Genomic DNA, 21,758 nt, shown 5'->3' on the forward strand with positions numbered 1-21,758 from the left:
GCTGTGAACAAAATTTCTTCTAGAATAAACTGGAGAATACAGCTAGAATTCCCCTTCCAAAAATGTAGAGTATGGATATGCAGGCAAAACCTAGAGTTAGGGTTTGTTTCAGGGGAAGGGGTTAGTTGAAGGCAAGACAAGACAGAGGAACAGAGCGGTCAAAAGTTTTTTCAAAGCTGAATGTGGGCAGGTCACTAGAATTATCCCAGTAGCAGTAATCTGGGAATGCACATAGGCTCAGCAGCAGCTGGGCACTATGTCTCAAATAAGGGTTAGAATTTGAAGAATCAGAAAGCCAGCAAAAGGTTTTGATAGCCAAAAAGGCTAAGACTTAAACAAGAACCTTTAGAAACCTCTGAGTAGCTTTTTTTACCCTGGCTAAATAACCTAGCAGTAGCCTTAGCCCGCTGTGACAGATTGAACTCTCACTATAGCTCCAGGCTTTTTCCTTGTCAGAACCTTCACTGTTACTTTAAATCTCCCTGTTAACTGAGACAGCTCAGGACTCCTACCAAACACCTCCACCATTTAAAGCTTCCCAGCTGTAAGGTGAGGTCTAGACCAGGGTTAACACTCAGCAGAAGTGAAAGTTAGAGGAGACAGCTTCTTCATTAGTAGAGTTCTGATGCCACAATTCTCTGCAGAAGGATACTTTGAAGGATTATGGGGAGATTGCCCTTTCTTAAATATTAGTTTAGTTCAGGATTACGCTTCTAAGACAAGTAGGTAATAATTTTTTAATACCTATGGTAATAAAAAATTTGACTGTGGTTTTCAGTTCTCCTCCTAACATCATTATCTCGTGGCAATGTACTAAAGATTTGTACATATCACTCTCAGACAAGAAATTGGGGTGCTGAGAAACATCTAAGGAGACAAGGTAGAGGTCAAGATGCCCATGAAGGTGATATTTGGTTCCTCCTAACTATACATTGTCCAGGCACTTGTAGACAGTAAGACCTAAATCCCTGATTCTATTCCAGGTTCAGGTAAAAATGAGGGGCTTAAAAAAGGGAAATCCCTGGGCAACACTAAGAACATGGTTGAAAAGGCTGACAAAACCTAGGAGGAATTCCCAGTTCTGTTTAATCTGAGCGCCAGGGTTCACATTAGGATCAGTTCTCTGTAGGAGAGACAGCAAGAGCAAAAGAGCAACATTCAAAAACTGCCCACTTCTGAGCCAAGAGCTCCTGTTAATGTCTCTTTCAGTCTGAATACTCAGGTATCATGTCAGGGAGTAGACTTCCATGACCAGTCTCCAGCCATTTGGGAATTTTTGTCTACACACTGATACCTGAGATACTGCTGTCTGATCCTTTTAGCTTCAGACTACTTCTTCTCTCAAGTTCACGTCCCCAGACTGCAGTTATAAATTACACTTTATTTTAACTACTGCAACTGGCACACCACCCTGTTTTTCCATGGTTTTCATGTCTTTCCTCCTCTTTATTTAGTTACCCCACTTATTCTCAGGTTTTATAGAGCTCTCTCACACATCTGCTACTTTTCTGACACATCCAAATTCTCTGCCCTTTCCTCAGCTTATTTTCCTAGTGTCTGGACATTCTCATCATTCAATCTCTGCTCACTTTCATTCACAACATTTTAGTCCAAAAGACAGATTTTCTATTTAAGAAACTGCTGGCAACATATTTCTTCTCCTAAAAGAGGTTTTATGCTGTGTCAGAACTCTGATTCAAAGCACCATGTTTGCTTACCATTGCTACTAAGAAAAACATGCATCAGAAGAGGATTTACTACTAAAAAATTACATTAATTTTCATTAGTTATATATTCATCCCTGCAAACACAATAACTTAATTAGGTATTTTTTGTTTACTTCCCTGCACCCCAATATGATTATATAATAAAGTCATGAACAGAAATACAATTAAAAATGTTTGTATTTAGTTTTCTGCAGGACACTTGTAATTGTAAACAAAGTGAATTTCCTTTCTTTGCCCAGCATTTGTGTGCAGTTCTTTCTGGACCTGCAAATAGTGGGATGGGCAAGTGGTCAAGGAGCTCAAAAGTCCAAGGCTGAGATTTGTGCAGTGTCATAGAAGTCCTGTGTGATCTTTCATCCTCACACATGAAGTGAAAGTAAGAACATCAGAGTCTTACAGAGATGATGTGGGATACTCTAGTACAGTTGCAACAAGGGCCACAAAAGCATCCAAAAAATCTTTTGGATAAATAGATTGGTAAATTGCAGGCAAACGTAATCACCATGATTATGATCTATTTGATCTATTTTGCAAGATCAAAGCAGAGAGCTTTCACAGCTCTAAAGGGAAGATTAGGCCCACATAAGGATAAGTTTTGCATCTGTAGTGGCACTAGCTTGAATGAGATTTTAATGACAAAATCATAGATACTTCAAAATTAGAGATACAGAAGACTATTTAGGTCGTCCAGTTCATCCAGTGAAGGACTTCCCATGAAATCTATTCTCCAATATCTTTATCCAGCCTGTTTCTGGGGTCTTTCTAGCTTGAGGTAGAAGGTGATCTCCAGATGAGACCATAAATTATTTTTTTCCCTGTAGCAAAATAAACTTTTCTGAGCATGTCTCAATCAATCTACTAATTCCCAGCAAGAGACTATGCCCTTTTTTCCCAACAATTTGAAGCAGATGGCCTCATCTGAAAGCTAGTGACCTGAAGATATGCATTTTTTTCCAATTACAGGTCAACCACTCACCAGTGACCTTTAAAAGAGAAAAAAATCCAAATGTTGACAAAATTTGCCTTGCTTAAGGAAAAATGAAAATATTTCAAGTGACTGGTTCAAACTATCATTCTAAAATTACCCTGCAAATCAATTAAGCACTTAACAATGAAACAGCACTCTGTGTTTCAGCCCACAAGCCATCTGCAGCCTTATGTGACAGTGAACTCAGGCTGCAGCCAGCTCCTGGATTCCCTTTCAGAGTCTGCTTGAGCCAACAGCAGCTTGCAAAGGAGAGTGAATTTTCCCAAAATCAACAGGCCAGGTTTCCCCAAGCGTCTTTTCTACAGCACATTAGTGTCTGCATGCCCATACAATGCAAGAAGGGCTGAGTGGACACAAACACATCAAAACCATCTTTTCAAGTAATTTCTCATGTCCTGCTAACTGTAGAGAGGCCACAATACAGAAATTACGTTTTCTAAAATGCAAGGAAAGTATTATAAAAAGGCAAGTGCAGTTTTCCTCATTTTATTAATGCTGACAATACCTTTTCCCTTGAAATCCCTGCCTGAAACTCCTTTGTGATGTTTTACCATCTCATGCTGACTCCCTCTTCAGTGTTATTGGACTTTCACATCCCTATTTTCCTTCTGCTGTGTGTGATGTTATTGCTGAAGCACTGGGGGGTTTTTTGCTTCTGATTTATTATAGGTTACTGGTGCAGATTCTCAGCTTTCTGAAAAACCCAAAAGCATGTGGCAGTCTCTCACTGCAGCATTCAGTTCCAGCTGGTCTGCTTTCCAAAACAGTTTATCCAGCTGTTTGTTGGCAGATACATTACCACAGGGCATAAGAAAAGTCCTTCTCAGGAGAATGAATAAAAGATGGGTAAGAAGAAGTAGCTATAAATGCTTCATTTTCACAATGGAAAGGTATCAAAAGTGGTCCTAATGTTTTTCAAGGTATTTATGTGGCACAAAATGCTATTGTAAGGTCTAAACACCGCAAATCTCATCCAGTCCATTATGATTTTATGCTTAGCAGAGGGGATTTATCAGGCAAGAGCTCTCACCCTAAGGCAGAATTCCTTTTTGGAGTCCTGCATGCAGAGTGGGCCTGGAGTTCAGCCTACAGAAGTGCACAGGTGGGACTTCATGTGCTGTGCTCTTGATTCAAGGGTTGTGACAGATTACGTGGCCTCTCCCCATAGCAAACAACTTGTTTTGGAATAGATCTTTGGCCAACTCTGATATCTTGGGGTTTCTCGTTCAACCAAGCAGTTTTGTTTAGCAGTTTCATAAAGCAATTGAAGTGCTTGGTTCCTATGGTAACATACAATGCTATTCTGAAATCAGCTACATACTCTTGAAAGAACATTGTCTTCTCACAGTTTTCTGAAGAGAAATATTATATGCAACTTCATATAAAGTAATATTGTTTAATCATATAGAAGAATATATCTTGCATACTTTTGTATAATTGCAAGTATTCTTCATAATCTTTCAATATATCTCACTATCACTAAATGAGGTTTTCCATATGAGTATTATTGTGTGTTCAAATAAGGAAGTGCTACCATCAGCAAAACCAGCAAAATCTGAATCAGGGTAAATATTCATAGCAATTTACAACATCATAGAAATTTAGAATATAGATCTCTGTGGTCAAATCCAGTGCAGTGTTTCAATCTGAAGGTAAATACAAACTGTTTTGCAAGCACTAAGCATGGCTAACAGAATTTTTCAACTCTTAATGTTTTAAACTCTTAAATTAGTTTCCCATATCTGTTGATTTCAGTATGCGATTTTGATAGATTAAAGCTTTAGGTAAGATTTACAGAATGCTTTCAGCAGGCTGGGTTGCATATCACTGAGAGATAAAAATTGACAGTTGTTGGCCTACGGAAAGTTGTATCATTACATATTCTCCTAAGGTTTAAAAGTACCAAAAATTCCACAGATGCAACTTGTTCACTTCTAAAATATATATAAATAATATGCAACTGAAAGAGAATGTCTCTTTGAAATAAAGAACTAATTCCAGATACACTTCTCACAAGGCATAAATCCGTACTAGAGTCAGTACCACAGAATAGAACTCCAACATAAGCCACATTTTCACTGACATCAGTAGGCTAAATTTGCAACTGATGTGACACAAAGTACCTCCATAAGGAAGAAAGTATTTGCAAGGCTTTTCTCCACCTATGGTTTGCATAAGTGAAAAATAAAAATTAAATAAAAATAAACAAAAATAAAACCTAAAAACAGATGCAAAAATAAATGCTTCATTTTTAATTTCACACCAGCCAGAGAACTTCCCAGACACACTTTCTCTGTTTGCTATTATTGAACACTGGGGAGAGAAAGCTGCTGCTGCCGACCTTAGAGTCTCCAATTTACCTATTCACTTGTGTTGCCCTTTTCCCCTTTACAGGGGGGGTCACTGATTTACTAACACAGTGGTTCCTCTCTCACTAGCAGGCACTTACTCCAAACATGTTGGTTATTCATGAGTGCAGTATGCCCCTCAGTGCTAGGACTTGACCTCTTATTTGTTCTTTTTGTCCTGTGTTTGGTCCAATTTATGATCACAAAATTGCTTTGGGCCTTTTCAGTCCTCCAGGCTTGTACATTTCCATGGCATGATTGCTTCCTTACATAATGGGATAGCAATCAGTAATTGATGAGTTAATATTTCCCTTTCCTAGCTAATTAGCTTCCTGATCACAGTGCTGCCATCAGGAGGGTTCAGGTGCCATAGATTATTATACCAGTAGGGCTGGAAGGCAGGAAATATCCAGAGCTTTTAGTGCTGGGAGGTGTCACATTTGTTGAAGGATTTCTTTTCCAGGTGTGATAGGAAGCCAAGGTTTGTGCTACACCGAGTTGCTAGAACATCACGGTCTCTCCACACATTTTATCTTCTAACTCTAATTTACTCACAAAATTTCTTTTGCAGGTTTGCCAAATAGACATGACATCTGAATTGAATACATTATATCATCCTCTATCTAAGCCAGTATGAAGAATTAGGACATGATACAAATTTACATTCTGTTTTATAGGGGGGATTAAATAGAAGCTAAAGTGACTTTTGTTCAGGGATTTTGCAATCTGCATCAAATCTTCTGTGATCTTCAGCTGACAAGTATTCACTTTTAGACACTGTTAGTACATTACAAAATTTACATAATAAGTGAAGCAAGAAGGAATTTAGAAAAAGTCCTTTTCAATGTCTCTCACAGAAGATGTTATAGAGAGAAGACCATGGTAATGTTACTGATATAAACTTTATTATTTCATCTACCAACTCCAAACTCTGTTCCTGAACCTGCCCTGGCCTTCTTACATATTTATGTCCATATATTCACATTTAGATTAAGTACAAGAAGGAAAAAGGCAAAAAGTAATATATTCCAGAAGTGGACTACTCAGTGTGGATTCTTCTGAGCCAAGAATGAGTTTCTTTGATTAATGTTTATGTGCAGGTTTTATACATCACAAACTCATGTTCTAGTGCAGCCACTTGAAATTTTGTCAAGTGTACAAGTAAGAACTTTATCAACTGCTAATGTGTTCCTACAGGACTGGCATAGACCATATTTTGCACATAAGTTACCAGATATATCTATTTATCTCCAAGAATTTTGCATTTTCCCAGTCAACCTAGGACACATTTCCCTTGATGGACCACTGACAGTAGAAGAGATGTTTTTAAAATTCAGGATAGAAACTGATCTTTGTAAAACAGTCCCTGTTGGAACTGGGATTGTGTCAGGCTGGTCATTAATATCAGGCAAAATTAATTACCTTCGTTATTGCTATATCTATTTCTCTTTTGGGGGCTTTCACTTACAGAGGGAACCTGTCATTAATAAAATTTATGCAATCAAAACCAATATAATTATTCTGGTTTGATCAATGGTACTTTTTTTTTTTCTCTAAATGCAAAGATCCTGCTTCTAAAACAATTGTCATGACAGCTTTGATAACACTAACATTGATGGATTATCCTGAAAATCACAATCTTTTGCCTCCAAAAGACACTGATACGAACGGTTACAGCATTAGAAGTTTTTTCCATACCCAAGGATATGGTCAATATCCTTGATAACTTCCTTTGTAACTGTTGTTCAAAACACTTGAAGTACAATATTTTTGAAGAGTGAAAGACTGCACAAAGGAGGCAAAGCTCTATCTTTTACTTGGGCAAATAAAATAGACATGGTAAGCAACAATGTGTATTTTAGTGGTAGTGTTTCCTATAACAAATGGTCAATTATTTAATTCATTATAAATTATTTTATTACATACTCGCAGAAAAAAAAAAAAAAAGGCAAGAAATAAAAAAACAACTGGAAAACCCAGCAAATAATCAATCCTGGCCTAACACATGGTATTGGGAAGTGCAGATGAATGTAAAAACCAGTAATCTGCATTTCCTAACACCATGTGTTTGCAATTCCTGATTGTCCTGATGGCATTGGTTTTGTGTTTCTTTCTCTTTCATTCTTAGACAAGCTACAAGATACAAAAGGAGGCCAAGATAAGGGCAACATTATTTAGGAAGATGTTACATTTTATTCATTACATGCGCACAGAATTAAATACCAGACAGAAATGCATCGACTTTTTGAAGGTTCAGTTTCATACAGTGAAAACCTGCAACTAATCTAAACAATCTAAATCTAAATAAAGAAAGAAATTAAACAAAGAATGACAGCTGGGAACTGTTTCACATCCTGGAAGATCCCAAAGGCACAATCAGGCAAGACAGAATAAAATCAGTAAATAGAAAAAAAACATGCTGGTGGTAGATAGACAGTTACAAATAAAATATTGATGGTTTTGTAAATTAATGTATGAGATTGTAATAACAGAAGAAAAATGATAACTAGAAATTTAAAGGTATGCATTTGAAGATGTAATTTGCATAATTAAGCATATATTAAAGTCTGTGAATTGTATTAAATATCCAAAATTTGATTACAAGGTGAAATTAATAGCAAGCAGAAGTTGAAGTGTCTCTTGCCAAATGACAGAAGTTTTTTCTGAAAACAGAGTTTCAAAGTTTCAGAGACTCAGAACCCAGCTTTTCCAACAGGCAAGTGATGACAGACAAGAAACTTCACTTTCACTTAACAACTGCTAAGTGCTCTTTTGTATTCATCCTTCCATTTCATTTCTGCCCAAGGTAATTCTTTAAAACAAGCTCATCTATAATGTCTTCACTGCTATCTAATGTAAACCTACAATGTATAATATGTTTCAGCTGAAAAAATTGTATCCTAATTTTATAAATAGCATTCACTCTTCACTGTAGAACTGAAAACTTGAAACCTCGCACAAAGTAACAACTCCTGTTACTGTGTATTCCTCTCACATCATTTGAAGAAGGAAAATACTTTGTTCAAACCCATCCCTTGGTACCTGTCACAGCTACCAGAGCAGGTGCCAGTGACTGCCATTCTCCCTCTCTAACAGCTCTGTGAAATTCATTTGGCAGGGTGAGAGTCCAAGGCAATCCCACTCAGATTCACTATCTACCAGAGTTGCACCTGTGAGGTCTCACTTCACACTTTGTATTTTTACAGCACAAAGCAGCGATCTCTTTCTCACTTTGGGATCGCACACAATGAAGTTTTAAGCTATAGGCTGAGTTAGTCTATGTTCCTCTATCCTTGCTGCATAGCCAGAGCAGAGATTGCAATGGGATCAGGCTAAGAGCATTGGACTTTTTGAGCAGAACCTCATGATTCTTCAGGACAGGCATGAAATCTAAATTTCAACTTCAACTCGTGAAGTAACTATTCGTGAACCAGCTGCATGTGACACATGGAATGCTGGAACAGAGGAGCATCTATGAAATCTGTAAAACGGCACAGCAATTGAGGTTAGATTACTTCTATTATCCAGGGTTGGTTTTGCACTCAGAGGAGCACCAGTATAAGGCCTCCAAAACTTGTCTAGAGATGTCATACAGCTGGTCTGTCACTGGAGGCAGTTGTAAGTAGAGCTCACACATCTGTAGCCTAAAAGTGCACACTTTTTAGAGTATTTTTTGCACATTTTAGCATATTAACTCAATGCATAGAGTTCATATTTTTTCTGACGTGAATTTCACATCTTTCTTTATCTCTCTTACTTAAAAAGGAAGGTGTGTTCATAGCACCTGGATGTCATAATTTTCTGTTGTAAGTATATTTTATGAATAGAAAATAATGGGAATTGTATTCCTAGAATCATTATTCCAATGAATGAATATAATTTGTGGTAATAGAGTCTGAATTTGTTTAATAAAAGTCTCTCCATCAGTAGGTACTGACCTGAATCTGGATTCAATTCATTACCTTGCAGTATTCCTGTTCCTTCTGGCCTACAGGTAAGGCCTCAGTCATAGCAGAGTTAATCTGGGAGCTCCAAAGCAGCATAGTCAAAAGACAGGACCTGCCACAACACATATTCAACACACAGGCAGAGAATTGGAATGTTTCTAGCTGAAACTGGTAGTGCCTTTTTAGCTTCATTCTGAAGTAGATCAAACACAGAAAAGAGAGATGTCAGCAGATTTTGTGAATGGAATAATACTTTTCCCACTTTGGAAGTTTATTGATTTAGGGCAGAAAACTGCAAGCCTTGCAGAGCACTCACTGGCTCTGCAGTTGCTCAGTCATCTCATGGATGGGAGTCCCAGAGACCCTGTTGGTGCAATATTGCCCACAGTGCCCTGTTGGGGTAGTGACTGGTACCTGCTGTTCTTCACCCCTCAGCAGCCCCACAGCAGAAGGGCTCAGTCTGTTTTGTGACAGAGGCTGACTGGAAACAGAAGTTCTTCAGAATTCTTAATTCTTGGGGAAGAGCAAAAATCCCACTGTAAAAATTTCTATCCCACTTCTATCTTATTTGTGAAGGAAAAGGGATAAAACCCTTTCTCACTTCCCACTGAAAACCCAAGACAGCAGAACAGCCTCTTTCGAGTGGCTAAGCCTTGTCATGCTATCACATTTCTTTGTACGCCTCTGAGTTTCTTTTCATGCAGATATGAGAACAAAACTTTACACAAGAAAATGTTTGTGGAAAAGAAAATAGAAAAAGAAATTGTCCCCAGCCAACTGAAAGTTGGTTTACTCTCTAATGAACTATTAACAGACTATTTTCCCACCTTGCTCTGAGCTCCAATTTTTAGGCAAAGCAGTATGCCAAGCACTTGAAATTATATCTATCCATCCAAACATTTCTAGTGGCATAAGCACTGAAGGCCATCCATGAATCAGGATGGACTAGAGGAATGAATTAATCACATCTCCATCATTAATTGCAGTGATTTCAATACAGCCAGATGGCTGCTTGCTGGTGGTGGCAGCATCTCTGTGAAGTGTTAGTTTCTCTGGATTAATATTTTTCTAAATGGAAACTTCAGAGAAAAGTGAGTAGATATATGGAGTTTTTAAACCAGAATGAATTATGTGTTGAGAAAATTTTCACCAAAATCCCCTCTGTTTGCCCACTAAGATTTAAGAGAACTCTTGTTGTATTCAACTGAAGGTCAGATCAATTAATTCCTTAAATAAGTACATAAATAAATAAATAAAAGCTAGAACTAAGAGAGGGATGCACAGCTTAAATTCTCTACGTCTCTTCCTTCTATAGAGTTTAGTTTTTACCCTCCTGTTATTCAGACAAGTCATAAAAAACTGAAACTACAGCTTTTGTCTGAGACATACCTGTAGATAAATTTAGTTAATGTAAGTACTGGCTTTCTAATCAATTCTTTGAGACTCCCATGGGTAACTTGGAAGAAATAAATTTAACATTCACAGAAGTGTTTAAATATAACTAATTTGAAATGTTATAGAGAAAATTTCTACTTTCACTCCAGGTCCACAGACTGACTCCAGCAATACTGACATAAATACTACTGATTTACACTCACAGAAGCAAAAAAACAGATATCAGTGAATTTACATATTTCTTTAGTGTCCTCTTTTTCATTTTAATGTCAGTACTATTGCTTGGGATTTTTTCCCCCATGTTTGTCTTTATCGAATTATGGCATAATTTTTTCTTGGGAAAGCAGCCTCATCATTTAAAAGCTGTCTCCAGATTTCATTTGCATTTCTACTCCTTTGCTTCGAAACAAAATTTTGTTCTTGAAGGTTAGCTGGAAAGATAGAGACTGCCATAGTCCTGAGAAGACAGCAAAGCCTCACAGCAGTTCAGCTAGAGAAAACACTTCATCATGGGACCTGGAGCCTTGTCAGCAGCAAATGCCAGCATGAGATGTCAACATGGGCCACTTCAGTGCTTCAGAGAGATGTGGACTGCTAATGAATGCACCCGGAAAGTAAATGTTTCCTGATTTTTTATGACAGAAAGGAACTGATAAAAAATTCTAATGCAGTTTTTAGTCGGCTAGTACATGAGAGGAGTTCATGAGGCGGAAAGGGATACCTCAACATAGAAGCATTTGAATATCTTTTAGTGGAAACAGTATTAGCATTGAGTACCGTCTTAAAATCTGGGAAAACAGCTTCACTGAGCCCACACTTTGCAGGTAGATTCAAAATTCTGACACTGCAGTCATGTTGTTGCTGGTGAAGCGCAGTGAGTTGGTGAAAGAATGGCCTAACATGGACCTTCCCAACGTCAAACCAAGGCCCACAGTGGTGGATAAATGGATGCAATCCTGGATGTACTACAAATCACTTGAAGTTGTTGCTCTCCCAATCTGCAAGTGCAACACTCATTCACATTATGTTCATTTGCAAGATGGAAAATTTGAGGCATTTCCTTTCAATTTTAACTTTTTTCCACTGTAAGCAAAACAAAGACATAAATGCAGAAGCAAACCAATTAAATAGATATTATAGTGAGCTGAAAAATCTCTGAATCAAAATTTCATTACAATTCTTCCTTGACCTAGCAGTGACATGCACAGATTTGAAATAGCTGTACTGGATTTTTACTATGCATCTTTCAGTACTGCTTGTGGAAGGCTGATTAAGTGTTCCCTTGAGATTCAGAGAGAATTCAGCATGTTATTTTGTTTTGGCACCAAAATCTTTCATGAGCATTGGGGTTTTAGTTGTTCTCTCATGAAAAATTTTATGTGTTTTCTTTGACTTTCATTGAAGTTGTCATCAGCTTGAAAAATTGTCATCACTTCAGAGAAATTCTATCATTCCTGAAAAAGTGAAGGATATTAAACTGCCTCTCCTCAAAGTTAAAATGAGATTCTTGACTTTGTCTTTTGCAAGTTCATTAAAGTACTCTGTAGCTCTAAGCAGGAGTGTTTTTTCAGTTCCGAATGCTGATATAAAAAACTGAAATAATGGTCATTATTACAGTTATCAGTCATTTAATGCTGAACTATGCCTCGAGGATGTTTTATGCAGTTAATGCAACTGCCCCTTGCAGAACATTTAAGCCTGTGCTGAATTCTAATCAGGGTTTCTTATATATTTTTCTAATTTTTTCTCTTTAGTTACTGCATATTCATTTCTCCCAACTTCTCCATCTTTACATATACCTTTTCTCTTCATTAACTCTTTCAGCTTATTACAATTCTTTATAAGACACATGCACTAGAGGGTTTGACATTTGCATCTTTCTCTTGTATGGACTATCCTCTGTTCCCTGCATGTGTCTCTTGTTTTGTTTGGAAGCACATTGACTGAACAGCTCCATGGCCCGAGGCTGAGGGTGGGATTGAACTTTATGCCACTTTTTCAAACCTTCCTACCTCTGATTCCTCCAGAAACCAGACTGGTTTCTGGAGGAATCAGAGGTAGATGTTGCACAGATGAGTGTTGCATCTGCCGTGCTGGAGTTGTGCATAGGGAAGGCCACAGATTTCTGTGCTCACAGATTTCAGTGAACACGGATTGCCCTGTCTCTAGGAGTTCCAGAGTCCTGGGAACTTCATCATCATCACAAACCAAAAGTTTGGCCCACGTGCTCCACTGTCCCAGCTCCTCACCCTGACTGCCTGCACACTTCAACCACACCTTAGATGCTGCATTCTCAATCTGCAGGCCACAGATAAGGAGATGCTTGTACATCTCCTACTAGTAGAAAAGGCCCCACCTAGTTTGATACTTTCCTTCAAAACACACATTTCCCAAAATCAGAGGAATATATCACACTTGTATCTTGATAAGGTAAGGTTTGCTTTTTTTATGGGAGGATAACATGGGAGTCTTATCCATTCTAATTTTAAAAAATGTATCCCTGAGGCATGTTACTATTATGGTTTTTTAATTCATTATTTTTAAGACCATCTTATGATTTTCAAGGGCATAACTCATCATTCTAGGATGCCTGGAATTAACAATACCAAGTGACAGTAAAAACAAGGCTCCATCATAGCATAAGCCCTTAGGCAACACTGCAGCAATAAAACAAACACTATCTTGATGCTAAGAAGCTATTTCTAGGTCCCTCTGGGTGTCAGCAGGACTTAAGCAGAGCATAAAAAGAAGTGAATTTCACAATTCATCTAAGTGTTTGTGATAAAACAGCACAGCTTCTGAGGAATTAATTCCACTCACATGGAGAAGCTTCCACATCCACTGTACAGAAGAATTATCTAATGAACAGTTTTACAGGGCAAGTTTCTCTGCAGTGTCTACACCTTTCCTGTCACTACTGACTTCAAGCTATTCTCTCCCCCAAAAAACACAGTAATGTTTTGTGTAACATTATGGAAGGTGAAGTGTATTAGAAAACAGTTTTGTCGCTTGATAAACTACGTATCATTTTGAGCTCTTACAGTTTTAGTTAAAAACTCATAAACACATGTTTGTTTTGCTAGGACAATGAAATGCAATTTAGCTACTGAAGTGCCAATTAACTAAAATTCTGTGCTGGTGCTACTGATGTAAATCAGGCTATTAGATAAGCAGTGAAAATGAAGATGCAGAATTGGTTGCAGCCATTAAGCTGTTGATAATTGAGATGGAATGGAAGGCAACACATTGAATTTAACACTGTCTGTAGAGAGAGTTTAGTAGTCTTTTTTCATTGCAAGAATTTATGGACCGTGCAGAGATAGCACCAGTGAAAACATGACAATGTAATAGCACGATGCGCTGTAATGCTTTATTCTTTATTGTAAAACAATTGAGAAATATGGAGGTGATGGAACATTACCTCACAGATTTTCCAATGAACCTCTCCATTCTGCTGTTTCTCATGGGACTGCTGAATCTGACAACACTGGAAGACTTCCCAGAGAAATCTGATCACAGAGAAGGGATCATAATAAAAACACCTTGAGAGTCCAGATTTCCACAGGGGAATCTCCATGAAGCACTATTTACCCCTTCCAATTGTAGATGGCTTGCTTTTCAGGACCACATCAGAGCAGAAATACCCAAATAACACATAGAGAAATACTTGATATTTGAAAGATACTTGAAATTCAATTCAAGGAAGTTGATAAGTCAGATGAAGAAAGGCAGAACTCAGCTGAGAAAAACTATTAGGGAAGAAGTTACTTAAGTGCCATCTCAGAGAGATTTTAACATCTGAAAGCTTTAACAGCTGAAAGGCAATGCTTCCCTGACTTGTATTTGAGATCTGTGAACTTTCTTGTAGACCCAAAGCCTAAACACAATCAGTATTTAATTTTAAACTAGAAATCCACCATACTGGGAAGTCCCCTGTATGCCATCATGAGAGTTTGAAGCACAGCTTTCTCCCTCCCCCCCTGAAGCCTTCTCATTTCATATCAACAATATAAAGGTTTGCATTAATGGTAGCATGAAAATGAGTGATCAGACCAGTAGTCTTGATTGGTATTTTAGGTGTTCCTAGATGACTAAACATAGCTGCTCCCTAGCTAAGGTAAGTGAAGGTAGGTCCTTCCTAACCATTCATTTCTGAAGATAGATAAAGTGTCTGAGGATGAGATTAGGAGGTAAGAAAAGCCATGACCTCTCAGTATCTCCAGCTGAAGCTATGCCTTTCTGCATAAAACTGTTGGGTCAGACAGAGAAAGCTAATATAACTTATGAAGCTTAGGAGACTAGTCAGGAACTGAAGATAAGAATAGGAAACCTAAATCTATCTTCCATTCTAATAAAGAAAGCCTTTTGCTGGAAAATTATTCTCACAAAAGCTGAGTGTTTTTAAGGATTTTAGGCTGTAAATGAGAAGGAATTTAGCAATCCATAATCTTCAAGGCAGTATCTGTATGTTCATATCAATGCACTTCTGTGATAATTTCCCATAAGCTCTTCTATGATTGAATTCCCCTGAAATTAATATTAATGCAAAATATATGTGTTAGCCTACATATCTGAAGGCTTGTACAAAAAAAAATTACAATTCACTTTCTGCAAGCATTTATATCTGAAATAAATTACAGTCAGCCAATCATAAAATGAGATCCCTACAACATGACTCTAATAATCAGACACATGAAAGTGATACATATCCTCCTGAACTGCAAACTGCATAAGCTAAATGGTTGAACTGCAAAGAGACACAGGACAGTCAAGATTGTTCTCCAATCAAACAGGATTTTTAAAGCATTTTATACATATTAATTTGTTATATATTATGATGTTCATCTTTCAACAAGAAATTTTAAAGAGTGAAATTTTCTTTGTGACAAAATGAACTGGAACTTGCCAGGAGTCTGCCCCACCATTTATTCTGTGTTCCTCCTGGATAGAAGTACAAGACCTGAAAATGCTGAAGTGCTCATTCAGCTGGGTATTGAGACATTTTTATGAAAAGGGATCCTTTCTTCTCTGTTAGGTGTGTTGCTAAGAAGAGTTGTAAGCAGAAGCCTCGAGGTTCACGAGATGTCTATGGTTTAAGAATAAGGACCTAGGGTAGTAGATGGCTGAGTCTGAATGAAATAGTACACAGAAAACTGAGGATCATGTACCTTTGAGATGCCTGATTTTTCCCTCTCCTCTCAACATTCAATCTTGAGGTAGGAGTAAACAAATTTCCATATAACCTTTCCCATGGCTTACTATTAAAAATCATCTTAATGCTCTGCATTAGGAAGCAGAATCCAGGATAATTACCAAGAAAAAAGGCTTCAAAATCATGATGTTTGTTTATATTTTAAAAACATGAGCTCCCAGTCTGAGTCTGAGTCCTTACAGGCAAATCTTCAAGTTTTCTAAATGAGAAAATTCCTCTACACCAGAATCTCAAGGGAAAGGTTGATTTGTCAGTTGTTTGCTTATATTGCATGCTTCCAGGAGGAGGCAGCAGTCTTAAGAAGAAAAGTTAAATGTCAGTGGCTCATAGCTGGTAGTATGTTGTTCACATAAACTAGGAATAGGGATAGAAGAAATAGAGGAAAAGGTTTACCATAAAACCTTGTAGTAAACAGGACTGAAAGATGTCTAAAGTATAAAAATGTATTATGAGCACCACTGATATTTGGTGGCAAGGGAGAATTTAATATCAGGGAACCAAATATCAATCCTTTCCTATAAAGAAAGTGTGGTTAGGAGGGACACAGACATCACCCACAGCTGTGCTTGAATTTTGTTTGTTCCTCTACTTACCTCTGAAATCAATAATGCCTGCCCTGTGTGGGCAATGACTTCCAGGTACGAAACTCTTCCACCAGCAGTAAAGATGGCAGCATTGGAAGGAAATAGAGATGAAATAGAAAGAGCTGACACCTGGGTACCAGAACAGATACTGTGATTTCTCTTAACATCTTTTGTGGAGATCCATGAAATAAGATTTAATAAACATACATGTGGGATTTTTCATTTTGCTGGGGTGTGAGTGCTGTGTCTAAGGAGAGCACACAAACAGGCAGTAATGCACTTGTAGCTCAGACCTGTTGAAATTAAACTTTGAAGGGGTATTCCCCATGGACTGCAGTCTGCCCTGAGGCTCAGCCTCTGAGGGTGGCTGATCTCCTTCTGTGCCTTCTGTCGAACTGCACAGAGCAGTGTTGGGTGACCCTCCAGGGCAACAGAGGCAGGACCTCAGGAGGAGAATACATTTGTTCTTAAAAAGCTTGTAGGCTACTTTTAAAGTTAGGAAGAAGGGAGAAAAAACTCTAACGATTCAAAAAACTGTGCAGAAAAGACTTGAGAAGAAAATATGACTGACATAATTTCTGAAACTTACAGAAAATCCCTTTGAAGAGGCAAATACTTCTTTATACCTCAAGTTCTTTTGTCTTGAATGAAGAAGGTACGTATGCTGCAAGCAGAGGGATAAACTTTAAAATCCCAAAAGAACAATACCAGAGAATCTGAATATATTTGAAGCTTTCCTTAAAAGGTGACCTGAAATATGAGACAGCATCTCAATGATCCAACAGTGAAAACCCTTTTTATACTTTCCTCCTTCCCTTCTCTTCAATTATGTCCCTGATGCCTCAAATCAGTTACTCTTGCCTTCACAGGGAAATTCACATTTGTGTACACTTGGATGGGCCTGGATTGTATAAGACAGAGATGATCTAAATTTTTACATATATTCAACTAACCTTCGTTACCTGAAAATGTTCAGAATATTAACAGACAGGAATTGACAGAAGGAATAAATGGGCTATAGACACTTCTGAACTTGTTACCTCAATCTAGAACAGTGAGATAAGAGAATTTTGGTCTTCTTTGTTTACAAAATACAGAGTCTGATGGTAAAAATTCACTTTTGTTCTACGTTCTTATCAAGCAGATACAGAAATGATGATGAACTAGTTGCAATATATCCTTGCATACTTCTGCTCAGTAATAGGATCAAGCTGGGAAAAGGGAAAGGAAGGAGGACAAGACAAAGCCTGCAACCATTATGCAAATCTGGTGTGGTCTTTCAAAGCAAAGACTGAAGCAGCAGCAAATGGTGAATAGAAACTGGATTAACTGAACCCTAAATAAATAAAATATAAATAAATAAAATAAATGAAGCCCAAACAATAAATTACAAAGAAATAGAATTAGGTTGAGGGAACGTGGACAAATACACTGAATAAACCATGTAAAAACGGAGGGCACATAAAGAAAGTGATATTAAAGAGGAAGAGAAGAAAAGGCAGACTGTTTTAAAATTGATAGGTGTGTGTAACAAACCTCATTAAGATTTTATGGAGCTTCACAAGAGAGCCCAGTTCTTGAACTGTGATGCTCATCATCCCTGCAATCTGCAGGAGCAGCTATTCTAACCAAGTAAGTTTGATATAGTATTGGCCATTAGGATAAGGCTGCTTGAATTTGTGTTTAAAAAATCCTCATTAATTGTCACATGACAGTAGTGATCTCAGGAAAAGAGCTGGACAAGCAGGAGAAATAGATCAGAGTATTGAAAATACTCCCCATTGCAATACCCACTAAGAAATAGTATTATATGTAACAAACAGCAATGTCATTTTAATCACTTGGGAAATAAATACAGTTAGTGAACTTAGGACTCCATGATGATATATCCTGTTTACTCTATGTTTACTCTATGGTGATAATATCCTGTTTACTGAGGATAAAGATGTTTAAGAAGATACCTTCTTAGGAATTGCTGTTCATGTTTGTTTAATGCTTAAGTTGAAAAAACTCCAGATAAAAATGTTCTGGGGGAGGGGGAAAGAAAAAATTAGATTCAAGAGCAGAAAACACAAAAAAAAAGAAGAGACAGATTCCATTTTAACACTCAAAAAAATCCAATATTTTAACTTTAAAATGCAGCAAGTCAGAGAGTCTTCACCTTTTCGTGGTATGCCTTCTCTCCCCTCTGCAATGGGTGCTTAACTACTGCTGTGTTTAAAGTAACTAAAATAGGATGTCTTGGGATCTCAGGTTTAATCTTTCTAAAATGAAAATTTTGTGATGTCTTCAGGTGATTTTCTAAGCCTGTATGCAGATTTTGGAAGAAAAGTTTGGAAAAGAGGAATTTATTTTCAGCTGTTTTAATTCTTGCCTAATAGACTGCTAAGCTATTTTCTTGACAACAGAGATTTTCCATTTTAGAGAAGTTCCTTGCCTTTTATTTCCCAAGGCTGCATGACCAAGAGCTATCATGCCAAGAGATGTAGTTCACTGTGCACATGTACAGATTTCTTTGGGGTCACTTGGCTACAGAAGAGCCTCTGAAGCTGAAGTTAAAATGTTGTAAGAAGTTACTTGGAACCATTCTTTACTTTGGACCAAATATTTCAAGGTAATATTTTTGTCCATTTTTCCTAACAATATATTTCTGAAGATGTTGATCAGTTAAAAGAAAGGAGTCAATGCACTGGATATTAACAGCCAACATATTAATGTATTGTCTTAGGCTATATTTATTTGGAAGGTCACTTCATTACTAGCTGAAATGTTAATATATAAATATTAAGCAAGAGTCTTCAAGGGTAATACTATAATTTTTGATAATAACAGTGTTACGAATTTGCTTTAATTAGCTACGTGTGCTTCCTATAGCTTGAAGGTCTGACTCTTCTAAGCAAATTATCATCAGTAAAGTCCAAGGCAGTGCTGGATATAAATTTAATTAATTAAAATGTTACACTTAATGAGAAAAAGGTTATTTCACAGAATTCAGACTAAATGCACATATTAGCTTAAGCAACTGACAAATATTTTCTAATCTCACTATAATATTTTAATATTAAGTTCTCTGCAAAACATTCCTCCTCCCTGTTATTTCAATGAGTTGAAAATGCAGAGGTGAATCAGAAGTAAATCAGAAACACAAGTGTGGTTCTCTCTCTTCTTCTAGAGGGCTCAAAAAACCCTTCTTGAAAGTAGTAATACATGTGGTGATCGGGAGGAGGAGGAGATAAAACTGTACTCCCATTGTACATGAGATGACCTAGGGACTCTCTAACAGAGGCAGGATTTACAGGACAGAAGAGTGTTAAGGGAAAACACTACTTTCTTAAAAGCTACTTAACTTTTACCAGCCTGATTATAGGTTTCATAGAAAGCTCTACATGTAGAAGAGCCCTGAAGTTCTTGACATCAGCACAGCTCTGTAGTGCCATGGGGAAGATTAATGTCTTTAAATTAACTTGTATGTTTAGCCAATGCTATGCATGGAGTGCTCAGCAGATACACCTCCACCCAGTGACAGATAGAGCTCCAGGAGACATCTAGTTTGTTCCAGGCCAGTTGGATTTTTATGATTCATGCATGCTTTCTAATACAGGATGAGGTAATTGGATCAGTAAAATAGCCAGAGAAAGAGGGACACAGTCCCTTTCCCAACCACAGATGGAAAAATTCCTTTCTGGCATTGGAGTAAATTGTCTATCAAGAAGAAAAGGAGCTCAGAAATTCTCTCAGGCTATGAACAAATTTGACTTTTGGGAGCAGACACTGTCAATGAATACAAATGCCACAACACCACCAAAACACTGACTACCTTCCTGGCTCTAGAACCCCTGTTCACAGATATTGGCTCAACCAGTTGCTTCAAAGCCTCTTGCTGATTTTAGCCCGACAGTAAGACAACTCAATAACAGAGAGTGGGATCTGCCATAATGGGTGTCCAACCAGATGGCAAACAGAACCAGGTGGCTAGACCTTGAACTGGGCAGCAGAAACACGTCTTTAGTTCCTCAAGCTTGTTGGATCCTGTCCACGATCACACAAGACCAAGATTGCTATCCAAATGTCTTCCTCATAGTAGCACTGCATGTGCATTTTGAAGGAGACAAGGAGAAATTGTAATCCCTATGTAGCTAGATAAATGTACAAGTTTATGTAACTTGTAAACATATGGCATCTGCTTGATTTTCATGCACAACACTGTCCTGGCATCCAGGGAACTTGCTCTGAGGCACAGGAAACCAAAGAGCAATAAAAGACAGAGAAATGCTCTACCCTGCCTCTCTGTCCAAGAGATTGCAAAATTAGAGCTTATTCTATATCCCCTGATACCTTTGTTGGTGCCCCTCTACGTGCAGCCTATCAATACTTAAATGGTCTTCTAGGAAAGATGGGAACAGACTTTCCAGTAGAGGTTGTTGGGATATGATGACAGCTGGGTGGGAACCAGTTGTTTTTGTGGGTACAAATTCATAAGCGAGGAACAGCAAGATAGGTGGCAATAAAGCATGTATACAAGAGAGGATGTTTATGGAAGCATGTGCTCAGATTACTTAACCTTGTAAGACAAAATTCAGATTGAAAAAAGGGGGTAGGCAGGGGAAAATGTGTCCATATATTACAGCATTCTCTCAATCCAAGCTGAGAACTGCAATAAATTAAGAATAAACCTTCCAAAAACCTTCCTCAGACCCTGAGCTGCATTTTTAAAGTGATTGATAAACAATTACAAAGCTGCTGTCACACCTCTAGCATCATAATTCAATATGTGTGCCTGGAGTACAGTTTAAATCACTGATTCACGTCAGGAAAAATAAATGTCTCAATTCTTATATGGCACTGAGTTTCCCTCCTTTCCTTCATTTCTGCATAGAGTATTCTCCCTCAGCTGTTTGAACACTGGCTAACAAGCCAATGAAGTTTCTCACTTCCAAGCTAGAAAGGAATGGCTGAAAATCTCTATGTGTGTGTTCTGGGGGGGAAACTTAATTGCTAATTCACAGGTGCCAAATGCCCCAAGGAAACCCTGGTCACTGAAGTGAATTTAGAACCAGCCTCCTGATGAAAATATTGATAGCTTCTTTCAGAGAAGCATGCAAAGAAACATGACATTTTGATACTAATATTTAGTGCTCAACAGCAGCTGGCAAATTGCACTCATCTGATTTGGCTGGCTGCTTCACACTGGAAATCAATTGCAAATTGGAGATATTTCATTCCATTTATTAGGAACAATATAAAAAAAAGAAACAACAACACCATCCTTGAAGGCAGAGATGGCATAAAACCCTCATTTGAATGTGGGTGCTATCTCAAAAGTCAAGTTACAGCCCAAACACTACATGTCTGTAATTCAAATCTTAGCTGCTACAATAGGTGGAGAAGTATATTTTTTAGTCATCCAGAGTGCAGTGGCTGCTTTAATTCTGGAAACTCCTGGGGAGCTAATGGCATTAGCCATCTATTAACTAGCCATTTATTAACATGTATTCAGATTAAAGCACATCATAGCATGGCTAGCACACAAACGATGCATCAAATTGGTGCTCTTGAT

Source organism: Zonotrichia albicollis, chromosome 3, assembly GCF_047830755.1.
Source record: "Zonotrichia albicollis isolate bZonAlb1 chromosome 3, bZonAlb1.hap1, whole genome shotgun sequence".
Classification (NCBI taxonomy): Eukaryota; Metazoa; Chordata; class Aves; order Passeriformes; family Passerellidae; genus Zonotrichia; species Zonotrichia albicollis.